This window comes from Oncorhynchus nerka, linkage group LG11 (assembly GCF_034236695.1).
Source record: "Oncorhynchus nerka isolate Pitt River linkage group LG11, Oner_Uvic_2.0, whole genome shotgun sequence".
In the NCBI taxonomy this organism is placed as follows: domain Eukaryota; kingdom Metazoa; phylum Chordata; class Actinopteri; order Salmoniformes; family Salmonidae; genus Oncorhynchus; species Oncorhynchus nerka.
The window spans coordinates 61570812-61582388 of record NC_088406.1 but is presented as its reverse complement, the minus strand read 5'-3'; positions in this window follow the sequence as shown (position 1 = coordinate 61582388).

Sequence of the window (11577 nt, the reverse complement as noted above, 5' to 3'; positions counted from 1 at the left end):
TTTTCTGGATTATTTTTTCTCATTTTGTCTGTCATAGTTGAAGTGTACCTATGATGAAAATTACAGGCCTCTCTCATCTTTTTAAGTGGGAGAACTTGCACAATTGGTGTCTGACTAAATACTTTTTCCCCCACTGTATAGGCCTAATATAGAAGAGTTGGCAGAACAGTTGTCCTGTACTAAAATGTAAACATTTCATCTTAATATTGATTCATTGAATGAAGATACTGGGCAAATAATTTCCTTACATGTATGTAAAAAAAACTTTACGATAAAGTGGTCTGACATAACATCACCATCGATAAGGTGTTATATTCAAAACACACGCGTTCAAATGTACGTTTCCTCTTCTCTCCATCTGTTTTCTCCACAGTATAACCCCAGAATCTTCTATCTGAAAGTCTGACACTGTTAAGTATCCTGTAACATTGTCCCAGTGTAGGCGGTTTTCTAATCTCTTATCAGGGTTGATAATGCTTTGTTTAGCAGGCTACACCTGTGCAATATTGCCCTTTATCAATTGAACTGCCCACTTCCAACACCTGCTCTGGAAAAAAGAAAGACTTTCCCACAATCTCTTTTATCTACTCTGTAGTTATTGTGCCAGACTGGACTCAATGGACAGATGTTTGGTATTTTACGTAGATCTTTACCCCTCTAATTAGTTGATTATAAAGGCAGAAGTTTACTTAAGACAGAAATTATAGGAGGGAGTTTGGTCAGGGAGGATAGGTAGGACATATATCACGATCGTCTAGCAATCCAAAGGTTGTGTGTTTAAGTTGCATCCTCCAAGATGTATGATAGGTTACGTCTTCCAATTCGTAAGGACTGTGATGCCGTCCTCTAATTCGTGTGATATTGTACGACGGCTATTCCATTCATAATGTAACCTAACCTAAAGTAATGTATCATACTAAATGGTGGGGAACATATTTATATGGTAGTCTTACAAATTCCCCTGAGACCATGTTGCAGATATTGTGCAGACCACAACCTGTAAGAGCTTCCTTCTCCCATGAAAGAGCTCTATTTATTACCCTATTTACCTCTCTCTCTCTCCAACAAAAGTAAAGAGCTAAATGGGTTGCAGTGAGATAAATAAAACAAACCAACCTATAGTTAAAATAGTAGAAATCATCAATGTTGCAATGAAATATAATTGAATGACTTTAATTAAAGTCTGTATCTACTCAACCTCGGCACCATCTTTCTTATATTAGCATAAATAGATCATAATTTAATTATTACATGATTGACAAAGCTATTTATTAATTAATTATATTGTGGAGGGGAATATGGAAAACCCTTTCCCCAGATGTCTAATAAGACGCACGACTGACTGCAAGCCTAATTCCCCCGTGTCGTAGGCCTATGTCCTTCCATTTGAATTATATTATTAGGACATACAGGACTACACTTAATGTTCAGGCGTAGCTGTAAAATAGGCTGCTGTTATGTTCAGCACAAATAGTTGCTCTAACATAATTCCCACCATGTTGGGCTGCAATCAATAAACCAAATGCACATCATTCAAGTAAATAATGGTAAACCTAGGCCTACATACAGACAAGACATATCAGTCTCAACTTAAGTTTAGCCCTCCGTGTCCTAATGGTTAGGACCTTACAGGTGCATGTGAGAGCTCAACAGACCTGATCTCACCATCAACCTAACCTCTCACTCCCTCTGGAGGTAGAGAGAGAACATTACAACTCCATTTACAGCTGGTTAGCTGCCAACCTTGTTAGTAACCAGACCATCACAGTCAACATCACTACACCCTGTGAAGATGGAGACCCGGGAGATGAAGAAAGTAAAATGAATTCATATCCTTTATTGCCATCAGCTCTGAGCTCAATACACTATTGTATAAATCTCTCTTGAGACGAGGGCTTAGTAGACTTGTTGTATTGTGATGAACCTGAGCTGAGATTGGTCAAGAGCACCTTCTATTGGAGAAAATTTAGAATTTCACTGTGAACTTATACAATTATATACTTGAACTTTTGGACCCCAGGAAGAATATCTGCTGCTTCTTCAACTGTTTGCAGTTTACATCACCTTGTATGCTTCTGTGTTCTATTATGTGAGGTACAGTATATATGTAATGTACTGTATTTGTTTTTCATCCACACAACACCACACCACAAAGATGAGAGGCATGGATGAAGATACTATACTTTTATCCCAGCAGCCTTTGTGGTGTACCCAGGAACCTTTGCAGTGTTCGTCAAAGGACAAAAGGCAATTTTAAAACTGTCCCGCAACTCCTGCCGTGTCCACAGACATCCCCTAAATAATCAAAAACCGACTCGCGGAAAATGAATGCACAAGAGGAGGCTGGTGGAAGGAGCTATAGGAGGAGGGTCCTATGAAATGGAATGGTACCAAACACATCAAGCACATGGAAACACTGTGTTTGACTCCGTTACACTAATTCTGTTCCAGCCTTTACAATGAGCCAGTCCTCCTATAGCTCCTCCTAAAACCTCCTCTGGAGTGCACAACTGGTTAATAGTCGCCTATAGATATGTCAGTCAGTCAGGTGGCTAGCTGCTTCCATATACTTGTATTGCAGTAATGTTGAAGGGCTCTTGCTAGTATTACTTACCCAGCCAGAAGGATGAAGTAAGAAGCTAACATTAAACGGAGCCTACCTCAGCAGGAGCAAAGAAATACACAACTAAGTTTTAATAACTTTGCTTTACAGAGAGCAGAATACTGAGACAAACATTGAAGTAGCGCTCAGTGGTGAGGCTGAGGCAGGCTGCAATGCATGCAGGAGGAAGCAGAGGACACAAAGTGGAGGGAGGAAGTAAGCAGAGAGAAGTTAGTACATTGGTTCCCAAACTTGGGGTCGGGGCTCTATGTAATACGCCGCTGATGCTACGTGTCAGTTTGAATCATTTCTCATATTTCCCTCCTGTCAGAGGTTTAACATTGCAAAAAATGTAGGTGGCCAAAAAAAAATCAATAATCAGAAAAGAATACACAATACCCTACTGTAATCGATCGAACACAACAAATCATCTAACGTGATTTCACAATAGAGATAAAACAGTCTTGTAGGCCTACGACTCACATAATAAACCATAGGCCTATAATTAATAGACAATGAGACTAGAACATAATGACTTGAAATAGCAGTAATAATCACAATAAGCTGGACAACCTCATCGACCAGGAGATAGTAAGCTAGGCTAGGCTCAGTGACAAGGAGATAATAGGCTAGGCTAGACTCATCAACCAAGAGATAATAGGCTAGGCTCAGCAACAAGGTGATGGTAGGCTAGGCTAAGCGGCCACAAATGTTAACATTTAACACTTGCTGAGAGCGTCATAAATACATTTACTTTTTAAATTACTTAGCATTTTTAAAGTTATGTCTGCCCCGTTCTTGACTTCCTAAATCAGTCTATTTAACACACTATCATGGTTAGAATCTTAAATATCACAAACAGAATTTGTGTTATGAACAGTTTTACGAGGACATGTCTTTTGGGGGGGGCTGATGGCCCATCGAAACTACACCTAAACTATATTGAAACTAATTTCACACATATAATAATAGTCAGCCTAAAGACAAGATTAAATTGCAGAATATTATAAATTGTTAAATTGTGTATGAAGAATCTGATTAACAGCGCAGCTTGGAATTGACACAGAGGCAGGGAAATTAAATGGAGTTCCAAAAATATACTTTTGCTCAGTCCTGTACAGAGTCGCAAGCAGATAAGACATTTCAATGTCTATATAGTATCATAAAGATCTGATTCTGACCCCTTGAGCTCTATTTCAACATTTTGGCAAGAATTTGTGCTGTTACACGTGCCCTTGCAACACTCAAAGCACAGTAATTTAAACTCAAAATATGCCATTCTGTTCTATTGGAAAATAATTTTCTGGAATTCATTAATTAATTCCTTAAGACATGCTCTTAACAAATTAATAATGAATTATATTTGTTATGGTGTTTATTTAATGGATCTTCACACTTGAGTTGTGGTGTTGTAGTGGTTTCTATTTTGTACATACAGCCTACAGTTACATAAACTAATGGAAATGCTATTTGTGTTCTTTGAAATACATTTTCTTTCGTAATAATTATAGAGACCTTCATAAACACAAGCAAATTATTATTTTTACCATAGCATAAATTAAATGTATTTATTACACCGCTAGAATGTTGAATTTCAACAGGTTCGAAGGGGACCCAACGATGCCAGACTTTTCTAGTGTTAATCACTGGCACAGAGGCCAATCAAAGTAGATCAGGTTTGCAATAGGTTACATGCTGCATATTACATGCTGCATATTATTAAAGCTTGCTGTTAGCTAGCCAGCTGACCTTAGATGGCTAGCTAGCTAGCTAACATTATGTGCATGACGTGTGTGTAGTGATGTTATCTCAGAATGCCATTTTGCATCTATTGTATAATAATGCTAAAATATTTGTATCTGGAATTTGTATCAGCATCAGTAGAACAGGCCTGACTCTCCTCCACCAGTCATACAAGGAGAAAAGGAGAATGGTCTAATGCCTCCCATCAAAAAAGAGAGCTGGCCTAAGCAAGCAAAGGCAGCAGCACAGTCATCAACTACATGCACCATTTCTTCACCAACTACGGAGTTGGGGAAACACGTGTGGACCTGAATTGTGAAAACTGCCGTGGCTGAAACAAGAACAAGTTTGTGTTCTGGTACTGTGCCTGGTGGACCATGCACACGCTCCACCACAGTCTGGACCTTCACTTCCTGATCACAGGCCACACCCCCGACTGGTGCTTGGGCCTCATCAAGCAGCGCTTCAGAAAGACCAGAGTGAACACTTTGTCTGAGATTGCTGGTGTATGAGAAGGACAGCACTGTGACAGGGGTCAACATCCCACAGCTGGTTGGACTGGATGATGGTACGGTGCTGGGGGAAAGCTATGGCTGGCAACAACACCTGACAGATCATGCAGTACCAGCACTTCAGGTGAAAATAATTTTCATTGCATTGCATGAGGTTATTCTTCTTCTCTAAACTTGGGAGGTGAATTGATGTTGTGCAGGGTTGTAATGTCGTCTGATTTTTTTCTTGTTGTTATTCCCTGTTTTATTCCCTGGAGCATTCAGACTGTTGGGACCAGGTTTCTGCTGCGCAACGCTGACATCCTTCCTCCCATAGATGGTCTGCCTGTACAATCACCACCCGGACTGGACACAGATAGACAAACATATCTTTTTGAGAAGATCAGGGAGTTTTGCGACGAAGAGGCTTTGGACATCACATGTCCTGCACCAAGGTCAAGGGCAGGACAGAAACAGGCTCTCCAAAATATAGATTCCCTTGTTCATGAGTGTTTCGGATGGACCAGTCATCAGCAGTATCTGCAGTGCCTCTATTCAAACGACTCTCTCCTAACACACGTTGCTGCTGCTGCAAAAAAAAATGCCTGCTGCTCAGCCACTTTACCCCTGAATGCATATAATTACCTCATCTATCACTAATATCGTTATTGATATTGTATATAATGTATATTATTTTATGTATATTGACACTATCTATTTCTGACATTGCTACCATGCAAGTAACCATTTGACTATAATGTTTACACCTTCTGTAGAGACCCATCCACTTGGCAAGATGTGGCTGGGGGTTTAGCATTTTTTTTAGACAAGCATCAATTTAGACAAGTGTGTCTGGGTAAGACAAGCATCAATTTAGACAAGTGTGTCTGGGTAAGACAAGCATCAATTTAGACAAGTGTGTCTGGGTAAGACAAGCATCAATTTAGACAAGTGTGTCTGGGTAAGCGTCATCTAATATTTCTAACATGTTTTTATCTGGACACTATCTGTTTACCTGGAATGTTTCCTTATTTTAGGCTACTACCACTTTTAGTCTTAATCTTTACTTCACTACTCTCTGTTTATAGCACATGACCTCATGTGAATCCTTAAAGAGATGGGTGGGGCTAAGGCTAAAGAGGGTGTGAACAATGCTGAATGGGTGTAGACAAAGGAGAGCTCTCCAGTAGGTACCAAAACATTCAAAGGCCCTTTTCTCAAAAGTGAGTTTACAAGTGTATAAACTTTCAAAGCAGAATTAGTGTCACATGAGTTGACGCTGGAGAGACGAAGTAGATACGGGGAGTCAAACAATGAGGAACGGACATGGAACGAGACAGGAACAGCGTCAGCATACAAGAAAACAAAGACAAAGGGGTGCGTAAATGATGGCAGGAGTGAGTGATGCAGGGCAGCCTGGCTCGCTCTAACACCAGGGGAGGGAAGAGCGGGAACAGACGTGACAGTACCCCCCCCCCCCTTTAGGGTTGCCCCACATGGCGTCCCACCTGGGCGAACCGGCCGAGACATGGGCACTGGGCAAGCCGGTTGGGACGTGAGAGCCAAACGAACTGGCAGGAGCATGAGCCTAGCGAGCCGGCTGAGGCATGGAAGCCAGACAATCCGACTGAGGCAAGACATCCTGCTGCAGCGAGGGAGCCCGATGATCCGGTGGAGAGTGACGTGGGATGGGAAGCTGCCGAACCAGCCGAAGCAAGAAAACCTCTCAAACCAATCAGGACGTGAATGCCCAAAGGACTGGCTTAGGCACCTCCGGTTCCATCGGGTTGAAATCCACCCCGACGTCACCAACAAAAAAAACTAAAAAAACTCCTGGACCGGCTGGGCGAACAAGAACTGACGATCCGGCTGAGGCCCGATGTGGGATGGGCGCCATCCGAGCCAACCGGGTCAAGGAAACCGCTCAAGCCAGCTAGGGCGTGGAATCCCGATGAGCTGGCTAGGCACCCCTGGTTCCATCGGTGGCGACCCAGAGTCGATGCCACCATACCAACCGGAACGCCAGTGCTCCCCAATGGCTTCTGCATTCTGTCACAAGGAATGACGCTGGAGAGACGAAGTAGGTACAGGGAGTCAAACATTTAATATGGAAGGAGACAGGAACAGCGTCAGAAAACAAGCAAATCAGACAATTACAAATGAATGCAGAAGCCGGGGAACAGAGCTGGGGAACTGACAAATATAGGGGAGGTAATAAACCGATGATAAGTGAGTCCAGGTGAGTCCAATATCGCTGAAGCGCACACCGAGGGAAGGCAGGTGTGCCTAATTGATGGCAGGAGTGCGTGATGCAGGGCAGCCTGCTGCCCTCAAGCGCCAGGGGAGGGAAGAGCGGGAGCAGACGTGACAATTACATTCCCATTGTTCCTCAAAAATGCTGTGTACTGTATGATTTTGTGGTCTCTACTTTTATCCAATGTAAAAACATATGTAATTCAAATTCTGATACATAAATCCCAATCCAGGTGGTGAGTCACATATGATGAGATTATTATGGACAAAAGTGCAGGATTATTTTAATTTGTCAAATGGCAGCCAAGCATCGATCATCATGTAACCGGAATAAGATCCTTGATAATAATTAAAAGGAGCATCAACCTCATCACCATACATATTCTACAATTACCCATTCAAAGGTTCTTCAATATTTGTTCTTACACATTCACCCTCTGAATGGGCACACATACAAAACTCCATGTCTCAATTGTCTCAAGGCTTAAAAATCCATATTTAACCTAAATAGCATACCTTGTGCATTACTTATAAGTAAATAACCTTTATTTAGGTACAGATACTAATTAATTGAAGAGCAATAAAGATCAAACTGAAATGGTCCATACACACAGACAGCGTGGTGAAGAAGGCGGTTTGTCACCAAAAACACAAACTTTTACAGATGCACAATCGAGAGCATCCGCCTGGTACGGCAGCTGCTCCTCCCATACCTGGAAGGCTCTCCAGAGGGTAGTGAGGTCTGCACAACGCATCACCGGGTGCAAACTACCTGCCCTCCAGGACACCTACACCACCCAATGTCACGGACCCAGTTGCACAGGGCGGGGTCGAGACCCAAGGTCTCGAGCTTAATGACGAGTTTGGGGGGTACTATGGTGTTAAATGCTGAGCTGTAATCAATGAACAGCATTCTTACATAGGTATTCCTCTTGTCCAGATGGTTTAGGGCAGTGTGCAGTGTGATGGCAATTGTGTCTTCTGTGGACCTATTGGGGCGGTAAACAAATTGGAGTGGGTCTAGGGTGTCAGGTAGGGCGGAGGTGATATGGTCCTTGACTAGTCTCTCAAAGCACTTCATGATGAATGAAGTGAGTGCTACAGGGCAGTAGTCATTTAGCTCAGTTACCTTAGCTTTCTTGGGAACAGGAACAATGGTGTCCCTCTTGAAGCATGTGGGAACAGCAGACTGGGATAAGGATTGATTGAATATGTCTGTAAACACACCAGCCAGCTGGTCTGCGCATGCTCTGAGGATGTGGCCGGGGATGGCGTCTGGGCTGCAGCCTTGCGAGGGTTAACACGTTTAAATGTTTTACTCACGTTGGCTACAGTGAAGAAGAGCCCGCAGGTTTTGGTAGCAGGCCGTGTCAGTGGCACTGTATTGTCCTCAAAGCGAGCAAAAAAGTTGTTTAGTCTCTCTGGGAGCAAGTCATTGTGATCAATCACAAAGGTTGTTTTTTCTTTTTTAGTCTGTTATTGACTGTAGACCCTGCCACATACCTCTCGTGTCTTAGCCGTTGAATTGTGACTCCACGTTGTCTCTGTACTGACGCTTAGCTTGTTTGATTGCCTTGCGGAGGGAATAGCTACACTGTTTGTATTAGATCATGTTTCAGGTCACCTTGCCCTTATTAAAAGCAGGGGTTTGCTCGTTCAGTTTTGCGCAAATGCTGCCATCTATCCACAGTTTCTGGTTGGGGAATGTTTTAATAGACGCTGTGGTTGCAACATCACCGATGCACTTGTTAATAAACTCGCACACCAAATCAGCGTATTCGGCAATGTTGTTGTTCATATCCCAGTCCATGTGATCAAAGTAATCTTGAAGCATGGAATCCGATTGGTCGGACCAGCGTTGAACAGACCTGAGCACGGGAGCTTCCTGTATTAGTTTCTGTCTATAGGCATGGAGCAACAGAATGGAGTCGTGGTCTGCTTTTCCGAAGGGAGGGCAGGGGAGGGCCTTATATGTGTCGCGGAAGTTAGAATAACAGTGATCTAGGGTTTTGCCAGCCCTGGTAGCACAATCGATATGCTGATAGAATTTGGGGAGCCTTGTTTTCAGATTAGCTTTGTTAAAATCCTCAGCTACAAAAAAGGCCTCAGGATATGTGGTTTCCAGTTTACATAGAGTCCAATAAAGTTATTTCAGGGCTGTCAATGTGTCTGCTTGGGGGGGAATATACACGAATGTGATTATGATCGAAGAGAATTCTCTTGGTAGATAATGCGGTCGGCATTTGATTGTGAGGAATTCTAAGTCAGGTGAACAAAAGGACTTGAGTTCCTATATGTTGTTATGATCACACCACGTCTCGTTAATCATAAGGCATACACCCCCGCCCTTCTTCTTACGAGAGAGATGCTTCTTTCTGTCAGCGCGATGTGTGAAGAAACCAGGTGGCTGTACCGACTCAGATAGCGTGTCTCGAGTGAGCCATGTTTCCGTGAAACAAAGAACGTTACAGTCTCGGATGTCTCTCTGGAATGCTACCCTTGCTCGGATTTCGTCTACCTTGTTGTCAAGAGACTGGACATTGGCGAGTAGTATGCTCGGGAGCGGTGCACGATGTGCCCGACTACGGAGCCTGACCAGTATCGAACAAAAGGACAATTTGTGATGTAACTGAGTCCTTTTGGAGTGCCAACAGAAGAAGAACTTCAAAGGTAAGGCTTTTATTATATCGCTATTTCTGACTTTTGTGTCGCCACCTGCCTGGTTGAAAATGATTGTTATGCATTTGTAAAGTGGGGTGCAGTCCTCAGATAATCACATGGTTTACTTTTGCCGTAAAGCCTTTTTGAAATCTGACACCGCGGCTGGATTAAACAAAAAGTTACGCTTTTTTGACATATTTCATGTGTATTTTCAAGAATGTTAAATATTTACAATTCTGTAGTTTGAATTTGGCGCCCTGGACTTTCACTGGATGTTGGTCAGGTGGGACGGTAGTGTCCCATCTAGCCTAAAGAGGTTTAAACGTGTTAACCCTCGCAGGGCTGCTGGCCCAGACAGCAGTGTCCTCAGAGCATGTGCAGACCAGCTGGCTGGTGTGTTTACGGACATATGCAATTGCTCTCCATGCCAGTCTGCTGTCCCCACATGCTTCAAGATGGCCACCATTGTTCCTGTATCCAAGAAGGCAAAGGTAACTGAACTAAATGACTACCGCCCCATATTACTCACTTCTGTTATCATGAAGTGCTTTGAGAGACTAGTCAAGGATCATATCACCTCCACCTTACCTGCCACCCTAGACTCACCTCAGTTTGCATACCGCCCCAACAGGTCCACAGACGATGCAATCGCCATCACACTGCACACTGCCCTATCCCATCTGGACAAGAGGAATATCTATGTAAGAATGCTGTTCATTGACCACAGCTCAGCATTCAACACCATAGTACCCTCCAAGCTCATCATTAAGCTGGAGGCCCTCAGTCTCAACGCCACCCTGTGCAATTGGGTCCTGGACTTCCTGACGGGACGCCCTCAGGTGGTGAAGGTATGAAACAACATCTCCACTTCGCTGACCCTCAACACTCAATACTCAAGACATTTCAGCTTTTCATTTCGATTAATTTGTAAACATTTCTAAAAACATAATTCCATTTTGACATTGGGTTATTGTGTGTAGGCTAGTGACACAAAATCAAAAAATGTAACCCATTTTATATTCAGACCGTAACACAACAAAATGTGGAAGACATCAAGGGGTGTTAATACTTTCTGAAGGCACTGTATATGTCTCTTTCTCCTCTTGTTTTGCAGTTGGAGTCCCAGCTCCCTACATTAGGAGCCCAGGTCAGCTGTTAGTCCATCAGTATTGAAAGCTGTTCAGTGGTGTGTTCTGTGGAGAACTGAAAAGACGTTACCCTGGCCTGGTACAGAGGAGAGGGAAGACAACACAAATAGTCACAAACACACCAATTTGTCTCTACCCTCTGGAGAAAAAGGAAGAGGATAATGATACCTACAGTTGCCAAACCTGTCAGTAACCCGACAATCAATCTCAACATTGAGGAGCACTGTCTGCAACAACATAACCACAATCTATAGCATTAATATACTTGATGTGCTTTGAATATCCACAATTTGATTTCTGTACATTTATGCTCTCTCTCCCGCACTCTATACTGTATCTTCCCTTTTACAGAAGCAAACTCTCTATACCTAGGGAAATCTCCTACATGTCTTCTGTGACATGTCTTCAATGTGCTTTTAGTAGTCTGTCCTCCTCAACTGTATCAGACACTAGAGGGAGCCATTGTATAACGTGAGCTACTCTTTAGCAACTCTGAAAGATCTTATAGAGAGACTAGTATTTATTTTACCTTTATTTAACTAGGCAAGTCAGTTAAAGAACAAATTCTTATTTTCAATGACAGTTAACCCATGGCAAGCAGGGTTAACTGCCTGTCCAGGGGTAGAACGACAGATTTGTACCTTGTCAGCTCGGGGGTTTGAACTTGCAACCTTCTGGT